Here is a 22688-nt window from a genome sequence, read left to right on the forward strand (position 1 = left end):
TGTAGAAAAAGAAGAGAAAGTGAGGGCTTTCCACTGTGATATTTTCTGCTAAACTGTTTTGCCTGTAAAATGAAACAGGCAGGCAATATTGCTTTTAATCAAAGATTTTGTTTAACTGGAATTAAGAATTGTTGCCTATTGACATAACCATTGTTCTGCTTTTGAAATAGATATCCCTTTGGATACATCCTGTGGTTACCGAATTCAACTTCCCTTTGAACAAGACTATTTGCCAAATGCAAGTGTTAAAAGTGAATTAGTAAACATGATTAAACTAAACAAAACCCTGCTCACCATCCTTCTAACTTGCAAAGTATGGCAGTCAAGGAAGAGTGGAAGAAAAAGCAAAGGTAAAAACCACTGAGGAAATTAAAATATTAAACTCATGTATAGAACACTTTATTTGCTTATTGGTAAAGTGAGTTATTAATTGAAGGCTGCCAATCTATTAAGTTAATTGTCATAAAACTGATATTTTTATCCTAGATGAAGAAAGTCTCTTCAACCCCCACTTCCTACAGAAAACTCTTAGCTTTTAAAACTTTAGAAGTTACCCCATTACCTTCTCTTTTTGTTCATTGCTTTTGTCAATTACTGGTCAAATGGAATGACAGGAATGATAAATAGACTTTATGTCTTTGCACATACCTGATTATAAAAACAAGTAGTCCTAAGGTGCCACAGAATCACTCACTGTTTTTAAAGTTACAGACTAATAGTGTTACGCCTCTGAGACTTTTATATCTGACTATGGGAGCCACAGTATAACCTATGGTCTGACAGGGGTATAGTATTGATTTAATTAATCATTTTTAATGTGTAGCAATTTGTTGAGTTTTGGGAAATGATACAATGATATCTAATTCCCAAGCCATTGCAACAGTTTAAAAGCCTTCTCATTGTAATTAATCAGCTCTCAATATACCTTTTGGGAATATTGGGCAATCAGTCCTGGAGACAAGTACCTCACGCTTTGCTCAGCACAAACAGGACTGTGGGGAAAAAAATCACAGTTATTAGGATGAACCCTGTCCAACTGCTTAAAAACAGTAGTTGGACTTGGCTTTCCCAAAGCTTTTACAATTTCTTTCCATTTTCCGTGGTTAAATAAAGTGTATGTTGTATCATTATGTAAACCAGCTGCTTTTTTCCCCTGTGCATGTACGACCTTTATCTTATTACAATTTCCCAAGAAAAACATCTTGGGCTCCTGACTAAACTACTTGACCTATTTCAACAAGAAGAATCCAATGCAAGCACAGCTATTAACACATACAGGGGTTTCCCCTCTCCCCAGGCATGAACTACTTACTAAATGTGGCTTGCATGTCTTCTTCCTCACTGACTCTTATAACTCTGTTTTTCTTTGATCCCTCACTCAGCTCAGAATGCTGAGCTGGCCACTGTTATCTGTGCCCTGAAATGTTGTAGTTCTACACACTGACCCTTATCATTTACTGTATCTAGTAGTATACTTAACATTAAAAAATGGCTTGAGCTAACTGAATGTATACAAATGAGTAAGTAAATACATTAATGAGAATTCTAATACATTTGTATTGTTAATTTTTAAATTGAAATGTAACAAGTAACGTACGCATCTATTGATTGCTTTGTTTTGTTTCATTTGGGAAGAAGGCTGTCTTGAGTTTAAGCTTTTACTTCTTTATATGTTCAAATATAACAATTCTGGGGCTCCTACTTTTCTATTATAAGTTGTCTGACATATCACCTGTTTTGTGTCATGTGACTTTACTGTTGCATGAAATATAAATGCGCCCACAATTAGAAAAACAAAAATGTGAGGTACCACACTAATTTAATACAGTTCGGCTATAACCATTTTCAAATTATTATAAAAAAATATTTATTTTTATAGTCAATTTTAAGTGTGCATGTATTTGCCTCAATTAATAGTTTGATTGCAAATACTTTTTAACTAATCAGAATTTTTTCCTTGAAGAAAAGATACTAAGAAAAATCTCAACTCTGGTATAATATGAATAGCTATAAATATATTGCAGCCAAAATGTTTAAAAATATACACATTTTGGCTACTTCAGTTGCAAAATGATAATGCTAAAAAAATTCCAAAAGATCTATATTCAAAATGATTTCTATCTATATAGCTGAAGAATAACCACATGTAAAAACAGATTTATTACCATAGAAGTGTTTATGTAAATGTAAAAAAAGTTGAATATTTTGTAGCTAACTTATTTTGCTAAAACAAAATTCTTGCAAGGGTGTGAGAATGATAAATTTTTCCACATATAATTTAAGTAACAATTTAGCAAATTAGCACTATAAATTCAGGACTACATAATGTAACCTTCGTGATCCTCCCAACTCCTGAACCACCAACACCTTCTGCAAAGTCAGGGAAGACTGTAATCAACCCTACTTCTTGAAGATGTCCTGGGGAATGGAAGAAAAATGATAAACGTACAGGAAACAGGCTGGTTGCTGATATATCAATCAGATGGACAATTGAGTATAAAATTGCCCATAAAAAGGTTGGTCTAGGTTTTACCTCAAGGTATTGCAACAAGTAGTTTAATGCTACCTCATTCCCTGTTAATAGACATAATTGCATCTTTCCAGGAACAATCTTGAGCTCTAATAGCAGCACAAGAAATAGTATCAAAATTAGAATTTTTTAGAAGTAAAAGTGCAAATCCTACATGAAACTGTTGGCTTTTTGTTGGGTTTATTTGGCTCAGGAATGTCAGGACTGGAATAAAATTTTAAAAAGACATATTGGTCATTTTAAGCATGAATAACCAAAAAAAGTTTTAACAGGCCATAGTAATAAGAGTCAAAGTGTTAGCTACAGAAGACAAATATGTTATTTATCATTTGTATAACACTGATATATTATTTTATTGAATATAAATAAAAATTAAGGAGTTAATATAAAAAATGAAAGAGTGAGGACTCACGGCATGGGTAAAGAGATGATTTTTCTGTCTATGGGACCTTTCTGTAAACCACTGTAACGAGCATCGTAGGTGTCAAACTGACTGGAGCGGCTCTCAACTGAGAGTACCAACTAAAGTCAGGTCATCAGAAAACAGGGAAAACACCCTGAACAGGTGGTTTATTCTATAATTATTTAACCAAGTTGTAACAAATGTGAACTCTGGATCACTATATCAGTGTTAATATGAAGTATCAGAGGGGTAGCCTTGTTGCATCTGACGAAGTGGGTCTTTGCCCACGAAAGCTTTTGCTCCAACACTTCTGTTAGTCCTAATATGCAGTCACAGATAGACAGTCCCCTTTGGCTGTGCAACTTATCTTACCATCCAGACAAACTATACTTAGGCTAGGTCTACACTACCAAGTTTTGTCACCAAACCTGCCTTTTGAAGACAAAACAGTGAGAACATTCACATTGCAATGCAACTTTTGTTGGAAAAAACACACCGGCTGTGTCTACACTGGCAAGTTATTCCGGAAAATCAGCCGCTTTTCCAGAAAAACTTGCCAGCTGTCTACACTGGCCACTTGAATTTCCGGAAAAGCACTGACGATCTAATGTAAAATCATCAGTGCTTTTCCGGAAAAACTATGCTGCTTCCATTCGGGCAAAAGTCTTTTTCCGGAAAACTGTTCCGGAAAAGGGCCAGTGTAGACAGCACAGTAGTGTTTTCCGCAAAAAAGCCCCGATCGTGAAAATGGCGATCGGGGCTTTTTTGCGGAAAAGCGCGTCTACATTGGCCACGGACGCTTTTCCGCAAAAAGTGCTTTTCTGGAAAAGCATCCTGCCACTCTAGATGCGCTTTTCCAAAAATGCTTTTAACTGAAAACTTTTCTGTTAAAAGCATTTCTGGAAAATCATGCCAGTGTAGACATAGCCACCCAGTTTTGGAGACAAAAAACTTCCCCCTCTGAGAGAGACTTTTCTTTTCCACTCTCTTTGATGTCCACAAACAGCCAGTATAGACACTGCTGTTTGTTTTGCTGACAGAACTGGCTTTGGCCAGTATCTCACAGTGCCTGCCCTGAAAGCTCTGCTCACTGTTTTGACCTCTGCTGCCCTGCATGCATACATCTCTTCCCTTTCAAAGCTCTGGGGAGTATCTGACGACAGTGTGCAGCTCTGTTTGGGGAACAAACAAAGAGAAAATCATTGCAATGCTCTTGTTTTGTCCTGCACTAGGAACAAAGCAGAAGATTGCTGCAGAGGAAGGGGGATAGATTGCTGTGCTGCTTTGACATTCCTCAGCATGGAGAGCTCACAGAGCTACTCATGATATTGTGCCAGTGAGGAGGCTGCGGGAGAACTCAGAGGGAATCTCAAGTTGTGCAGGCATCAGCTCTACCTTCCCATGCTGCACTGTGGGATGCATACCCACCGTGCATTGCACACATTGTCAGTGATGGTGCCCCAAATGTGGAGATGATGTGTCAACAGAGGGAGCAAATGTGTACATACTCTGGTGGTTTTTGTTTTATTGACTTTTGGGTGTTGACATACGTTTTGTCAACGAAACTTGGTAGTGTAGACATACCCTCAGCAATAATGGTCACATAAACCAAAAATTCCATCACATTAGGTTGCTTCCAGTCCCAAAGGACCAGTCCCTTGCCCCAGATCAGTCACCAAATATAACACTGGCAGCCAGGCCAACCACCGGGAGTGGGGTGGGAAAAGGCATAAAAAGAGCCATTGCCCCAGGGCCTGGCAGTTGAAAAGGGCCTGGGACTACCAGCTCCTGCTGCCACTTCTGCAGCAAGTGCCAGGGGCTGGAGCCCCAGCCCCTTTCAGTCACCACCGGAGCACTGTGCAGTACGCTCCGGGCAGCTCGAAGGGCTGGCTGGGGAGGTGGGGGAAGCTCTTCTGAAGCTTCACCATGACACATTTTAACTATATTTACAGATACAGCTATGACTCACAATGTGAAATAAATAGTATAACTCAGCTTCTGACATGGCAGTGATGCAGTTTTACAACTACAATATTTGATACTGTAGTTTTTAATAGATAGTATATTCATATCATTTTTAAATACAGAAAAGGACATTCAATTCTGTCTAACTTGGGGCCCATTAAAGCCTGATGCCCTCAGCAACTGCCTAGTTGTTCACCTATGTTTGGGCTGGCCCTGTCTACTGGTCTCCTGTCTGGTGACATTAACCAAGTGGAAAAGACCAGTGGGACAGGTTACTTATTACCACCAGTTACTAATACAAATATTAATGTATTTATGGGAGCCTTACATGTTACCTCTCCACATTTTTATTTTACTGAACAGGCGCACCTTATCATTGGAAAATCACTATAACCCCCATTCTAATCAATAAAAATAGGTCTGTAATTAATAGTGAATCCCATCAGGATAAAATTGAATTGATTCCCATTTGTGTGGGGGGGGAGGGGAGGAGAGTGGACATCACTGCATTAAGTTTTAATATAAAATCCTGTTAAATCAAACATACCCTATAAATTGGCTAAAGCATGGAAAAATAAATAAGGATAGAAATCAATTATTTCATCCTATTTTGATGTTTTATGGTTGCATATTATCATTTACATGTTATTTTGCTGCTTGTAATGTATAGTTAAAAAGCAAAAACTTTAAACAACTGATTTATTTGTGGATTTGTATATAAATTTTCACACTACAGTATTGCAGTATATGCTTAGCCTTGTATAAAGTTAATTAAATTAGAATTTGTGCTACAGTCTATGCTGTGTTAATTAAATGCTACCATAAAATAAGTTTACCACACCAGGGATGAAGGTTTGTTGACCTATGAACTAGACTTTTATAAGATCTATAATTCAGGGAGATGTACTGAAAAACAAGATATATTTGGATCAGAGAACTGGAACTGCTTGAACCCAAAATCACAGGTACCCTAAGAAATTAAGGATTAAAATGGGGAAGAAACTAAAAACAGGCTATCAGAACTAGGCAGCACTGTGACCAGTCTGTCATATTTGTCATTGGCTGCAAGTGTCAGTTTCACAGACATGGCAATATACGCATCTTTCTGTTATGCACTGTACTAATAGCTTACTGATAAATATAAGTCAGACTTGGGTACTGAGGTCTCTGATTACTAAGAAAAACTGAACATGCATTGGTAACAGACTCCATGTCTTGAATATATCAAGAAACTTACAAGTAAGATAATATATGTGGGGAAATAAGGCTGTGGGGGGTGCTGCAGCACCTGCAGGTTTGTACCCAGCTTCCCTATACCAAGGGGCCACCTCTGCCAATGGCATCACCAGCCTTGAGTCCAGAACTCCAGATGGCCCCTTTGGGATTCTGCCAGCCATGTCAGATCCCACTGGCTCTACAGCCCACCATCCCCAGGTGCAGGCCATCAGCTCTGAAGGCCCTGCTGCCATTTCAGGCACTGCAGCCGCCTCCAGCTGCGGCTAGGTTGCCAACTCTCCCAGACCAGAGGGATTGGACATAATTTGCAACTGGGATGTCTGGTTTGTCTAGTCTGGGAGAGTTGGCAATCCTACATATAACTTCATTCTGGGGCAGTGAAGGGCACAAACAAGTGTAGGGGCAGGCGCAGCTGAGCACCCCTACCCTAAAGATAGTTCCAGCACCACTGAGCAGGATAGATTCCCCAAGGAAAGGGGATGCTGGAACTTCACCAGGCAGAAAACATGAATTTTTTATCAGCTCTAAAATCTCATTTCTATAATTTAGCTATGTCATACCAAGATTACCAGAAATTAACCATCAGACCCTGACCTCTGAGCCAACTAGTTGGTTGGGCTTGGACTCAGGCAGCCAACTAACGGCACAGTGTCTACACTACTATTTTTAGCATGTTAGTTTGTGCTGAGCTCACCTAAATGGCTCCCTGTGTGGGAAGCAACACCTACCTCCCTGCTACAATGTAGACATACTTTTGGAGATCAAACTCAGCACAGATCTTCCACTCTCAATGGTTTATTCAGCTTTAAACTCTTGATTGAGACAACACCAAAATCTCAACATCCCTTTAGCTACCTTACACAATCTTAACCTGTCAGATACCAAACATATTTGAAGATAAAATCTACAACTGTGCATTGTGCACATATTTTACAATGCAACCCAGATCTGAGAACGTTTGTCCTGAGGTCTGGTTTTATCATCAATACCAATCTAGAGTGCAGCCCAGGTTTGCTCTAGTTTGCAAAGAATTTTGCAAAATGGAGACTTAGCTACAAACGAGTTCACTTTCGCATTGCCTGATATGCACAGCATCTCCCAGTAGAAGGGCACACTTCTTTTATGTCAATGTTTCCAGGCACCTCAAGAAATATCAAAGATAATGAATTGAGTATTGCAGCAAGAGTTTTGATTGCACTTTTTATTGCTTCTTTCTGGCAATGTCCATTAACTATTTGTAACCCATTATTCTGGGTTGGGTGTGCCATCTTTCGGTTGGACAGGCAGAAAATAAGACTCGGTTATGGCTGCTAGACAGAGGTGTTAGTCCATTAGGTCAAGCTGAAGAGGCTCATGCTTTATCTCATAAGCTCAGAGGTGCAGTCCCTAGCGCTCATCAGAGACAATGACCGTTCCCTATGAACTTTGAATACTTACGAAAAACTGTGGTTTTGATCACCTCCATATTAAAAGCTTGTCTCGCTAGGCAGAATGATGTCAATGTTGCCCTTCCTGAAGCAATACCATGGCAGAAGACGTGAAGGCCAAATGTGTACCCTTCACCCGACTGAATAAGCTCCATTTATGAGAGCACCTTTGGCAACCTTTGTCTGAACTTAATGCAGACTACAATCCAGCAACACATCAGCTGTAAACTCAGTTTAATTGGCTGGTTAAACTGGGTTTACAGCTGCTTTGTGTTGCCAGAGCAACAGAAAAACAACTAGAACATACAGAGACGTTGCCTCTGAATATTTCTTTTGATTTCTAAATAAAGCAAATCTCTAGTAATTTGAAATGTTTCTTTATGGTCCTTGACCTTAGTTTTGGAACTAATGGGAGAGGAATCCTTTGCAGCACTCCAGCCAGTAATCTCCCCCCCCCCCTTTGTTTTCTTTTTTGTAAAATAACTTTTACTTTGTGTAGTTTTGATCTCGTCTATTTTTAGTTCCCTCACATCCATGGTAGAGATCTCCCTCTACCTTTAAGACTATTCCTCCTCCATATATTAATAGCATAAAAACTCAAATCCTGCTTTTCTTCTACTAGCAAAACTCCCATGAGAGAGAAAGTGTGTCAAATTTTTCAAGGCATATTGTTTCTCCAATGCCTCCAGCCCTTGTGTTTTATAATCCTTCACAAATAGGCTTTCATTTTTTTTAAACTATTAGCTATTAATGATTATCCAGCAGTTTATGTACAAATTTCATGCAGTGGGATTTCACGGTTGACTTTTAGAATCCACTATTTATTCACACTATGCAATTGGTCACCTGAGTGACCTGGAATAGTATCTGCTCCCTGATCATGACAGAGACGTTTTAAAGCCAGAGGAAAATGCATGACCTATAACGAAAGATGAATACTACACAGTGAAGATTCTGGTTGGCAACCAGATACTCAAGTTGCCCTATGTAACAGTCTTCATTGCTAGCTGTTCAAAGTAGTAAAAAGGAACAGTTTTATTAAGTTGTATTTTAAAGTCCCTTTTGAAATATGCACATTTGACACTAGCCTCCAACAAGAATGTCACACACTTTTATAAGTTTCATGAATGTCAAATTAATCCCATGGTCACTTCAACTGGTGTTGTTTCTCTACTCACCAAGCACATGGGTATTTTCAAGAACCTGGTAACCCAAAGAGAAAAATGTCTCATTAATGCATTAAATGAAATTAATTAAAAACCATTAAAGGTTTTGCAGAGGAATGGCAGCCACCACAACCTTTAACATTACTTTGGAACTGGCTTACTTTGAACAGGAAGCTACAATTCCTCCCCAACCCCATTCTGCACACACATAAATAATGGAATTGGAATTTCAGTAAGAATGAAGGTTTGCTCCAGTATCCGTGTCCAAAATTTCACCTCCTCCATGTTATGCACCAGTTTGCTGCTGTTCTCCACTCCACAGATACTCACATGAAGATGCTGATGGTGTGCGAAGTACAGGCCACATTTTGTGATCTGTTGCATGTCTAATAACTCTTTGAAGTCAATGGGCTTGCATGCATTTCAAGGACAGCAGAATCTGGCTTATAGATTGTATAGTGCTTTGAAGTAAAAGGCATTGCAAAGGTATAAGGCAATTTTACTATTGACTATATTCATTCTTTTAAGAATTAGACCAGATAGGAGAATATATGTACATACAGAACCATATATTTCCATTTCAACTTATTAAACAATTCTATTATTTATACTTTTGTATTATTCCACATTGTTCTTGTAGAGACTATCTGTAAACAAATCTCCACAGTTTAACTGATCTAACAGTGACTATGAACATTGCATACTGTCTGGTACATATTTAGGGAAGTGATAGCAAGCATAAAGATATCTGCCAATGTCTGAGGTCACAGGAAAAAGGTGAATGCGCCATTTTCAGCTTAAAGTCTCAAGCTTGTGAATTGTGTTTACCAGATCATTGCTCAGTGTCTCTGCAAGTCTGGCTGTGCAGAAGTTGAGAAGAGGCCAGAGTGAGGATGAAGAGCAAGGTTCTAGAGACTGACTACTTATGACTTGCATACACCCTACCCACATTTGGAATCCATTTACATTTCTTCTGCAAAACCAATTATTTTAAACTCTATCATTATTATTGTTCTCCAGGTCCTTTGTAAGGCAGCAATTTGAAAAAGAAGTCAAGTAGCGTAAAGAACGTATTAATATTTCCTGTGAATAAAACTAAATACTCAAGATTTTCTGGTTTAGAAGTGCTCTTTTGTCCCTTACAACTGTCATCTGTAGAACAAAATGTGAATATTATTCAGCACTGGATAGGTCAGTAACTTTAGGAAGTTTTCTTCCTTAGTAGATTAAATAGCTCATGAGAAAACATGCCCAAATAGCATTTTTAAATGCTAGTATACATTATAAGAATGGCTATTAGCAAGTAAATGAGCTCCTTCATTCTGCAGCTTTTACCACAGAATTAAGTGAGCCATGATGGTAGCACAAGTGAAAATTAAAACAACTGGTGACAGCTTGAGTAATTTCCATTTTGTTTCACAGAAAACAAAAGATTAAAAATCTAAAGCATGTTTCAGAGGCATGTTTAACACTAGTCTGTAGCTACTGGATATCACACGGGGAATAAGGAATTCAGTGGGCTACATATATACATATGTAGCAGGAATTTATTTCCTGGAAGAAACATGCTGGAGGCTTACGGAGTGGTGGAAATCTCTTCTGTTGTTATTGATTTACTGCATGTGGTAATCCATTACTTACCAATGTGTAGGCAGAGTGTGCTGCATTAGAATCCTTGGGCTCTGTGATCTTTTCAGGTTATATTTGCCTTTTGCTATTATCGGACAAATGCCTGGGGGGTTGCCTTTCTATAAAACAAAGAACATGAGGCTAAAGGTCAGCCTCACCATAAAACTACGGTAATAGTTTATGAATGGGGGGTGTCCTTTTTTATGTTCAGTATGAACCCTTGTTCAACATATGACAAACTCACTTGGGTAACAATGCCCTTTGCAGTCAGTCAATTTCATCTCTCTGTTAAAAGAAAGGTTGTTTTTTCATCTTTCAGTTAAACCCATTAAAGACTGTTATGTTTTTGCTTTTCTCTTTAGGCATCATGATTTTATTCCTGATTCCTCAGGGTTTCCTATTATTTTAGTTATTAAATTCATGCTATCAAACAAATACTGTCATTTGGAGCATCTCTCTCTTTTTATCAAAGTGCCTTACCTTACGCTCAGTAATACTATGCCTTCAGTGTTGTTTTTCCATTTTCCCAGATGCCAGTCACATTTAATTGTTTTTAAAGCTATCATTGACAACGTTAGGTAGGTGGTATTAATATTCTAATACAAATTATTCTCTCAAAAAATCTATTAGGTTCAAGAATTACATTTACTGCACCAGACAAATTGGTTATGAGTATAATTGATGGGTCTTTTATCCTCAAGAATGGCATGCAAAGTTTTCCCAGCAGTCCAGACTCTAATCTTTTAAAGAGAAATTTCTATGCCAGTCTGATTCTCTGATGTTTGAAATGTGTTTACTCTGTACTCTGTAATGATTACAAACTGGTGTCATGTATGATCACTTTGTAACTATTTGATAGTGTGTAGAAGGTGGAAAAAGGAAAGAAGGAAAGCTTGGAATGTAGTTGAAATGAAACCATAGCCTAATTGTAAGTTAGCCAATTACAAGAGGCAATCAGTCAGTGAAACAAAACAGCATTTTCACAACTGCTATTTACATTACATAATTTATGTTTGGTGTTATATTAATTGTGTCCAGTTTCAACACAGTGCACAATTTTACACGCCATATCTCATCAGTATGAAGCAATCAAATGCCATACTTACTTTTGGCTCCTCTGGAAGTATTCCCAGTGGCCTACAGACAAGGTCAATGTACTATACAGGTTGAACCTCTCAAGTCCAGCACATTCTGGTCCAGCAACATTCGTGATCCAGCATGATTTTAGTTAGCTGAATGTCCACTTAACATGGATATGATCAAGTTTCCCACAGTCCCATAAAGTTTGTTACAGTTACCAATACTTGCTCTCAGTGTTCTGTGTTATTATTTAGCTCTAATTTACCCCTAAATGCTCAGTAAGCAGTAGACATTTTGGTAATGCTGCTATACAATATTGACTCCCATGGTTCAGCATATTCTCTGATTGAGAACTCATCAGGTCTCAGGGATGCCAAACCAGAGAGGTTCAACCTGTCATCGTTCTCACAGAAAACAATGCTGCTTGTTATTATGGTAATGTCATCTCAGGTGGGCAGTGGCTCTAAACTGGTGTATGGGAGGAGCCATCACTTGTCAGAATGTGTGCCTCCAGTATAAGCTTAAAGAACTTTGGCAGATCCAACTGAGGAAGCTATTTTATAATTTATTTGGCCTGGGGATATGGATTTCAGCTCCAAGAGGCTTTAGTTTTATTTGCTGATAGTTTAATAATTTTGTTAGCATATTAAGAAGTCCCCTTTCCTACACTCTCATTTTAAAAGTTTTACAGTCCAATAATCACATTATTACAATCAATGGAAAAGTGTTATAGTGAATGTAAATATTTTTATATATGTCACTTCCTTTACCAAAAAAAAATGCGGTTAAAAATAGAATTCAAAGCCTAAAAGTATAGTCAACCCTTCCTACCATTTGACCTGGCATACATCATACACCCTATGTTATTTAAAATAAGTAATCGTATTAGTTGTTAACACGAAGCTAGTTTGTAATGTAACTATAAAGTAGCCACTTCTATCCCATAATACACAGAAGTACTTACTGTGTTTAAGTGGACCATGTGTAACCCGTCTGCCAGGTAGCACTGGCAGCAGCAAGGGCCTGTTTCAATATCTAGGGATCTTCTCCATCCATCACAGAACTGGCTAGCGCCCACACCAAGTAACCCGGGAAATTCACACAAAACACCTGGGTGCCTCTGGGAGGCAATGCTTCTCTCCCTCACAAGCACAGAGTCTGAGTGTGGAAAAGAAACTTCTAATAAAAGGATAGGGAAGTAACGTGGCATTGATTTGGGAAACCACAATAAAGTTCATAACCAAAACCATGAGTAAACGTCCCAGCTCAAGTAGGTTAGGCGATGTCCTTTTCCTCTCATGCTCTCAAATCCAGCAATGTAAGGGTGTGTCTAAACTACATGGCTCCGTCGATGGAGCCATGTAGATTAGGCTGATCGGCAGAGGGAAATGAAGCCGCGATTTAAATAATCGTGGCTTCATTTAAATTTAAATGGCTGCCGCGCTCTGCCGACCAGCTGATGATCATCTGTTTGTCGGCAGATCGGGGCAGTCTGGACGCTCCGCTGTCAACAAGGAAGCCTTTGTCGACCGACACAGGTAAACCTCGTTTGACGGAGCCATGTAGTTTAGACACACCCTGAATGTCCCCTTCACATGCCCAACCCTTTTCTGCACCCTGCTCAGTCACTGTCCTTGATCAGGGCAGACCAGAGTTCAGAGGTGATCTGCAGAGGTCACCTCCCACCCTGAGTGTGGGGATGGGTAGGAGGCATCTCATCCACTCCACTGCTGACCTGCCATCCACCTGCTCACTACTCTCTGGTGCCTCTCTGCTGGCCATTCATCGTCCCTTGCTGCCATCACTCTACCTGCTGCTCCTCACACCTCTCCATCACCACCCTGCTGGCTGCTCATTGCATCTTCCATTGGCTTCTGGTGGATTTGTTCTGGGCCAAACCTAATTCTTTCAGCTCTCAGTGATTTCAGCTCTTAGCCCAAAGCACAGTCCAGTCACAGGAGATTCCAGCATTCACTGGAGTGAATTTACATACAAAAGAGACTCCATATGGAGCCTTTCTTTAACTCTGTTATTGAAACAGTGGGGAGAAACAGGTTGAACCAGTTTTACAGCTTACACCTGGAGGGCATGCAGCCTGCTGACTCTCTTCCCTCCCCAGATTCATCTATAAGACTCTGGAAAACAAGCCTCTGTCCATCCACGTGTATTTACACTGACAGGGTCTTTTCTTTGAACTGAGTTAAACACAGTCTGACTTTTCTGCATTTCCCTTACTAACTACAAGTATTGGTGATCATATCTTATAATTTCTGCATTTAGTGTTAACACAGTTCATGATTCTAGAACAGCCAAATTGGTTACAATGGGCAAAACAATTCTAACAGTTGAATATCTAGCAGGCATAAGCAAACTGAGTGAACTGTATTTACACAACCACACCCAGGATTTCCTTCCCATTCTATCTGGCAGCATTGAATCAAACCCTGCTTACACATGTTTTTATCATTGCTAAAAAAATTAATTGAAATCTATGGTGGTTTTAATTTGAAATAAAAACTGATACCAATGAAAGAAAATAAAAAATATAGCTTTAGAATAAAATGTCAATCAGCAGAATTTACATGTTGTAGCCAATATGCTGTGCATTTTTAGCAAGAAAGTTCACATTTTGCTACAAAGATAATATATTCGTAAAAATCATGTGTATGAGCCAATTTGATTTCCCTATATCCTTTTTGGTTTTTAAATTGGTTAGAAGAGAGTGACTGTGGCGGGGTAGCCCCACCACCCCCGGAAACCGCCGTGGTCCTGTGGCAACCCGGGGGCAGAGCCGGGGCCGTACCAGGGCAGGAAGCCCCGGCCGAGCCAGGACGGGCGATAGCGGCACCCGGACGCGAGGACGCCGGGGGGGGGGGGCGGGCGCCCGTTCAGGACTGCGCCAGGGGTGACGTCACCAGCGCGCCCCGGGTGCAGGACGCAGGCCGATGATGTAGGGCAGTCCATCATCTCTCCGTGCCCAGTGGGGGATTTAAAAATGGATTCCGGGCCAGGAGAAGGGGAAGGCCTGAGGAGGAAAGGAGTGGCCCCGGCGGAGATGGACAGGGCCCGGTACTGGTGGTCCTGGGTGCAGTTTAACCTGGGGGGCCAGGGCTAGAGGTAGACTCGGGCTGGGGGGAAAGAAGCGGCCCAGGGCAGGGCCGTGGAACCCGTGAGCGGGGGAGTTTAGGGTTCCCAGACCCCCCCCCCCCCCGTTTTGAGTGAGGACAGGCGTCCTGACTCTAGGGCCCTGGGTCGGGGTCCGGAGCGAGGGCGGGCCCGGACCCCCTTTCCCCCCCCCCCCAACCAGCCGGATAGGCTGCTGCGTGGCCTGGGCCTTAAGAGGCGCAACGATACCAGGCACAATCGGCATTATATTAGGACAAGAAGGGCGACCAGGGAGGAGAATTGTCAAGGGGAGGAGGTTCCCCCCCCCCCCTCCGCTGGGGCTTCTTACAGTGACATTAATTATTAAGAAAATACAAGCAAATAATTGAAGCAGTTGCTCAAATTTCAGCATGTAGGCAGTCCTAATGACCAGACTACATTTTGCACCATACACCAGAATCAGTGGAATTACTACAGAGTGAAGTGAGTCCGAGAGCAGACCATTTCTCATTGTGTCAGAAGTTGTCCACCCCAGCTTCTGCAGTAGCTATAGTAGGATTGTGGTTGGAAGAAAATATTCAGACAGCCAACAATTGAATGAAATCCTAACAGGCTATGACGGGTATTCTGCTTTTGTGAAATGGGACCTAGGCTACAAAAAGTGGCTTTTCACATACCAGATGGATGAGAGGTATTCCATAATACAAGGTTAACTTTAATCATATGATTAGAGATGGAATCAAATGAAAACCTTCGTTTCAAATATTCCCAACTTAGTTGAAGAGGCCCTAAAAGTTCAAAGTAAAGGGAGTAAAATACAGTGTGGCATGGATGCTATTTAAAAACAAACACACAAAAATGCAATAATAGAACATCAGGCATGTGTACCACCAAACAAAATGGAACTAGTGCAGCTGGCTGTGTTAAATGTCCAAGCAGGCCCAGTTCAGCATTACCAACTAGAAAAAGTCTTGTAATATATGAGGTTTTGTTTAAAGCACCAGATCATGGAATCATGTTATCGCTTGAATTTCAGGTTTCGTTAAAAAACCCTAAAAACTAGACATCATGGATGCAGGCAAAGTCTGAAAACCAGGAACTCTAAAAGCTCAAAAAACAGGCAGCAAATTAAAAGGCCCGGCCTTTTTAAAAGTCTAGTGATTTTTTTCATACATGGGGTTGGCAATACTGCTCATGTAAATTGGCTATATTCTAAAGCCTGTCTAAACTAAGTGCGAACAGTCTGCTAATACAATATAAAATAAAGGATCTTCTGACAAAATTGCCTCCTGAAGACATGTTTTACTCAACTACCTTCATTTAGGCTACTCAGATGCTTTCAGCTGTAAGGGGACATTATGTGGCATTCTCAGGAAAGCCTGCATGTTTGTGCAGGCATGTTCATGGACACTATACTGTACAGTGGTTCCTGTGTAGACACCGCACTGCTTCTCCCACACAGTTTATTCCAACACTTGATGATTCTTTTCAAAATAACTTTGGAAAAAAGGTACAATGGGACTCCCCATTTACTGTCCCATTTTCTACATCATACCTTCACAGTTTACAAGTAGCTATATTTTTCTACCTACCATGAAAGTACCTTTAGTCAAGTTTCTTTCCTTCTGCACCACCATCAGAAATACAGATTTTGCAGGCCAAATTACAGCCACAGGTATACCTCCCTGTCTTTGGATTTTGCTCTCAGCAAGACCTTAGCAGCCCAGGTAATTAGTAGTGATGTCAATGTGTAGTCCACTGCACAATTAAATGATAGGCGTTGGCTTATTGATTAATTTTATAGACTACACGCACTCTCCTCTTGCTGCCTCTGTATCAGAAGCAACAAGGGTGGGGGAGCGGGAGCTCGTGCCCATGAGGACCTGGCTTTAAGCAGGTTCTCCATGAACACCGAATCCTCCTGCCCCCCTCCTCAACCTCCCTGCCATGCTGCTGCCCCTGGTAGAGAGGCAGCAGCGCAGAAGGTGAGGGGGACAGGCTGGAGACAATACGTGCAGGGAGCCGGCTTTTGGCTTGCTGCACAGGCCAGCTCTGCAGACCTGCCTGTCCCCACTTTGCTGCCTCCTATAGAGGCAACGACAGGGACAGGAAGGAGCTGGTGCTGGGGGGAGCCAGCTTAAAAACTGGTTCTCCTCAGCACCAGCTCTGTGGTACTGCCTGCCCTCCCCTCCACCATGTTGCTGCCTCTATCAGAGGCAGCAGTGGGTGAGGTGGGGGAGGCAGCCTGTGCCTGTGGCCAGCCGGGGATGCTGCAGACAGAGGCTGCTTGGGGACAGCCTCCCCTGCCCCTGGGGACTATTGAATAGTTGTGCAATCGGTAAGATTTAAATTACACTATATCTAACATCCCTATAATTAATATATAGTATACTCAGGATACTGGGGACAAGGAAGGAATTGGGATATGCAGCAGTTTGGATAATAGAGCAGAGAGCACTGTCCCCTGGGGAGGCTACCCCACTGCTGAATGGCTCCTGTGGATGCACAGGGAGTCTCTGCAGCCTTGCTCTCATAGGAATGAGTGAGCAGGGCCAGGACAGTGGACCTGTGGAGGGCTTGCTGGGCTACCATTCCAGCCTTCATGATTTGCCAAACTCTCAGTTATTGAAATACAATGTCCCTGGCCATATCATTCAGTATGCTTTATCTAACACAGCCCACTACCTACTAACTCAGCTCTAAACCCAGCCCCCTTGACAGAGTCCTGGGACAGAAGTAATTAAATGAGCCAGACCTCCCTACAAGATCTGCACCTACATTTACTTTGTAGGACTGTGACAAGTAACAACCCAACTCTAAAACCCCCGTCAATAGGTTTTACAGGGAGCCTAATTTTTCTGGGGATTAACATGGTGGCAACTCCAAAAAAAACACCCCAAAACATGAAACAAGGACACCATTTACAGTGGGTTCAAGGGTTGGGGGAGGCAGTAGCACCCCCCTGAAGTTGGAACCCCTGGATTTCGTACTTTAGGTCTGTCTGCCTAAAACCCATGCCCTCTTCAGAGGCATTTCTTAAATGCAACAGAGCTGAACTACTCCCTGCTTTGTCTTTGGGGCAGGGAGTTTGCAAAAAGAGGGAGGCTGCATGATTAAGAATAACAAAAGGCTGGACATTCATTTGATCATCATGAAAACATTGCTGGATACTCCACTTAAAAGACGGGGAGGGGGAAAGATTAGTAATGCTTGTTTTGTTGCTGGGATTTGCATTTGGACCACTGCTGTTAAACTTATAAATGTTTTTTATAAAAGGGTAAAGAGTGACTAGTCCAAAGCTGACAGCATAGATACAAAGGGATCTCACAAAACTGGGTATTTGGGCAACACAAAGGCAGTTGGAATTCAGTGTTGATAAGTGCAAAGTAATGCACATGGGAAAATATAAGCCTAACTATAGATACAAAAATGATGGGGTCTAAAATTGCAGTTGCTACTCAAGAAAGAGATGTTTGAATCATTGTGGATAGTTCCCCTGAAAACATTTTTGCAGTGGCAATCTAAAAACCTAAAAAATTAACAGAATATTGGGATTCATTAGGAAAGGAATAGATAAGACGACAAAATACCATATTACCATAAAGTCACTATATGCACACATCTTGAATATGGCAGATCTGGTCACCAGATCTAAAAAGATCTATTGGATTTGGAAAAGGTACAGAAAGGGCAACAGAAATGATTAGAGTAAGGAACAACTTCCATATGAGGAGAGATTAACAAGACTGGGACTTTTCAGGTTGGAAAAGAAATGACTAAAGGGTGGCGGGATATGTTAGCGGTATACACAATCATAAATGGTATGGAAATATAGAATAAGGAAATGTTATATTCTATCACTAATGTAACACAAGAAGCTGACCCAATTAAATTTATAGTCAGCAGATTTAAAACAAACAAACAAAATACATTTTTTTCACAGGCAATTTGTGGAACTCTTTTCCAGGAGATGATGGAAAGGCCCAAACTATAGCAGGGTTCCAATAAGAACAAAGTAAGTTCAAGGAGGATGGGTCCATCAATGGCTACTAACCAAAATAGCCAGGGATGATGTCCCTAGCTTCTGTTTGTCAGAGGCTGGGAATGGGCAACACGGGATAGATCATGATGATTGCCTCTTCTGTTTATTCCTTCTGAAGCATCTGGCATTGGCCACTGTTGGAAGACAGGATACAGGGCTAGAAAGACCATTGGTCTGACCCAGTATGGCCGTTCTGATGTTCTTATATAGAGCTGAAATGTATCTGCCTCATACTGTAACCCACTAGACCCACTCCCCTTCCAGAGCTGAGATAGAGCCCAGGAGTCTTGACAGGGTCTCCTCCTCTTCACAGAGTTAGTAAGAAAATAAGAATATATATTAACATTTTAAGGCTAACCAGTGTCCCTTCAGTGACTTTCCACAAGATATCAGAATATATTAGTAAAGCTGGGTGGGTCTGATATTTATTTAATTTTCATTCTTTTATATAGGAATTAGATACAGTGCTCCTGTCAGCTAACTGCTAAGTTGTCTGCCCCCAAAAAGTAATTTTCTCCAGTGCCTTAGTAGTCTCTGAATAGAGGTTGGTTGGTTGGTTGGTATGTGTGTGTGTGTTTGTGTTTGTGATGTGTGTGTGTGTGGAGGGGGTTGCCTCCCCATTTGGTGCTTGGCTTGTACTGAGCATGCTCAGAAACACTGCTGAAGCCTCTGTCCTTCCCTTCCCCCATCACAATATGCACAGGTCAGCCCTCCCCACCAAAATCTGAAATGGCACCTCCACTATGAAAGTTCCCAAAATTCCCTAAACTTTTTTATTAGCTGTTTCTGCCTAAAAGATTCATTACATCAATAGCTTCTTTGAGCTCTTCACCCGATTGTAAGAATTACACTTTCCAATACTACCTTCTTATGATTTGTTGCCAGTCACACTAACCTCCATAAGCGGAATCAGAAATGCCCACTGTACACTGTTTATGATCATTTGTACAGAAACAGCGACAAGGAGTCCTGTGGCACCTTATAGATCAACAGATTTATTAGAGCATAAGTTTTCGTGGGCAAAGACCCACTTCGTCATATGCATCTGATGAAGTGGATCTTTGCCCACAAAAGTTTATGGTCCAATAAATCTGTTCATCTATAAGGTGCCACAGGACTCCTCATCACTTTTGCAGATTCTGACTAACACAGCTACCTCTCTGATACTGTACAGAAACAAACATTCAATGTTCAGTAAGCAGCTAAATTCAATGAGCATATTACTTGCTATGAATTATTTGCCTACTTCATTTATGACAGCTAGAGAACTCTGCCCAAGAATTCATTAGCCTATAGTCAAAAGACGACCATTACCTTGAAAAGTGATTGTAATTTTATGAAGGTTCATCTTATCACAAAATAATAAAAGTACAGAATGAGCTATATATACTGTATCTCCAGCATTCCGCCCCTCTCCCCACAACTATTGCAAATGGTTTTCAGTGTATAATATGTTTGGAAAAAACATATGTTTTCAGTGTTTACCTGTTTGGAAAAAAAATCTTTAAAAGAACTGTGATATTTGAAACTGTACTTCTCTTTATCCTGAATAATATTTAGAGATTTATTAAATGCCTTTGCTGCTTGGTGAATTTTTCCTGAATTGCTTCTTAATTTTTATTGTCTTGCTTCTTTGCTGGTGTAGCAATAAAAAAAAAAGAAAGAAAGAAAAGGAGGCTACTGCATGCGCTAGTAAGCCAGCTTTCCCCCTTGGATTTTGCTTATCATCAAAGGCAAAGAAATCTTGTTTGCTATCAGAGCAATCTATACGCTACTGTGTCTGAATTATTGTACAATGAAGACCTTTGTTGAAAAGTAGATGTGAACAAATGTATCTTACGAGATAAAGGGTGGTTCCTAAATATCTTCAAAAATTGCTAAAAGCTGCCATGCTAGAGAAAACCAGGAACGCAATAACTATTTGGGTATAGCAGGATTTGTAGAATACAGTCTTCATTTCAGCTCTTCCCTTATTTGAACCTCCATTTACCCCAATCCTGTTTCTTCACATACAGAACCTCAGATGGATTGAAGTGAGCTGACTAACTGAGGTACATATGCTAGTACCCCATGTGGTAGTGAAAAGACAAGACAGCATTCTGTTGCCATGAATACAAATGATGAGACAGGCATCTGGATACAGATCAGGTCTTTGTCTTGCTTGCTCTTTTAGAGTTCAGGTTGAAATTCTAAAATCCGGTACTCTCTGGTCCAACTATGGGTATTGTTGGACCAGAGAGCCCAGTTGGGAGCGGGGGTGGCCAGGATCAGAAGAATAGCCCGTGGCCGGTGGCAGTGGGGTCAGAGGCCAGGAGCGCAGCCCAGGCAGGGGCTGGAGGCAGCAGCATTGGCAGCGGGGAGTATGGGGGAGCGGAGCCTAGTGGCTGGAGCTGGCGCCTGAGAGCAGGACTGATGGCTGGGAGGAGAGACTTGACCTCGGAAATCTCCCTGGTTTGGGGCCACTCAGGTCCTGAGGGTTCCGGATCAGGGAGGCCCAACCTGTACCCAAACACAGCCTTTTCTACAGGTCACTACACTAAATCCTGGTCTGGACAAGCAATCATGGAACTGAGTGGTATCTACATGTACAACGGCACTCTCCTGAAAGGAATAAAAATTGCTCAGCTTTGTATTATAAGCCCCATACAGTTAATGAGGCAAGTTACCTTTAGTTCAATTGACTGTGCTTCTGAAGCAGGGGCACCTAAGTTCTATCTCCCCTATTGTTCTGCTGTTGCAGGTGTCCATAATGCCCATCATTAGTAAATACAAAATTCCTCGGGGATCACAGAGTTAGTAGGAGTTCTGAGAGCATTTTGGCAATTTGGACTTTGTGATGGTCTGTCTACTGCTATCAGCTAATGGATTTGTAAGTCGCAGTAGTAAAAACTGCACTGGTTAAGAGACAAAAACCAGAAAGAGACCGCAGAGGTGCTACCTCTGCTGAGAGCACAATAGGAATTTTCCTTCCTGCTTCCCAGAGCTCCCCTCCCTCTGGAGAACATAGCAGGCAGCACATTCTGAAGTTTGAGCGGCATGTGGCGCTTGTAACTGGCTGAGGTGTGTCTAGAGCCACCACCAGCAGCATGATCACAGTATGGCAGAAGCAGTATCTCTGCCAAAAGTCTCTTAATCCAGGTCTATACTAGACCCAGGAGGTCAGTGAAAGGTATGCACTGTCAGCCATGAAGCTGGAGTTGACATACTTTAAGCTGCTCTTGGTGTTGTCTCCACAGTGGGAGATCAGTGTGAGCAAATGCTCCTGTACGTTTCCCTTACTCCTCACAAATCAAGGAGTACCGGAGCCAATCAGGAGTGCTCTCAGCATTCAATATAGCTGATCCTTATGAGACCCTCTAAATCGAATGCCAGAAGATTGATCTCTGGTGTGGCAGATGGTGACGTGGCCTTCGACTTTGCCCTCCAGAAGGGGTGAGTGCCAAGAGAGAGATGATGCTACCAGGTACCAACTTCCTTCAGGAAGGGGAGAGACAGAAGATATCCAGGAGATGCGCTGTGCCTCAAATGGCATGTTTGAAATATCTTTAAATCTTTTAAGCTGTACAGGGTATTTCAGTAGGTTCTGAGAACGGATCCGTTCGAGCTCCCAGTTGTATTTGTATTTACATCAGTACACGCTTTCCATCTTTTCCCAGTGCAGATACAGCAACTAGCACAGGAAGAATCAGCAATCTGTATTTCCCCCTCCTCCTCACCCTTGCTTGACAGCTAGGAGGTGACTTAGAAACATACTTCCTATTTGGATACATTTGCCTCTCTCATTTTGCTTCCCGTGCTGTGTCCCATACAACATCAAAGCCTGTGACAGCAACTCTTGAAGTTGGTAAGGTCCCCCTCCTCCCTTGATCTGCTTTAATCATTGCATAGTCTTATTGTGCCATATGAATTCCAGTCAGATTGGCAATAAATACCTTCCAGGGTACATTTTAGTGCAATTTTTGTTCTATTAGGTGTGTATCCTAAAGGGAACATGAACACAGCACCCAGACTAAAAAGATCAGAAAGTTTAAGTAATTAATGACCTATGAGTTACAATTAAAAAGCTAAATAAGCAGATTGGATTGAGAAAATTGGCAATGGAATA

This window comes from Pelodiscus sinensis, chromosome 13 (genome assembly GCF_049634645.1).
Source record: "Pelodiscus sinensis isolate JC-2024 chromosome 13, ASM4963464v1, whole genome shotgun sequence".
In the NCBI taxonomy this organism is placed as follows: Eukaryota; Metazoa; Chordata; order Testudines; family Trionychidae; genus Pelodiscus; species Pelodiscus sinensis.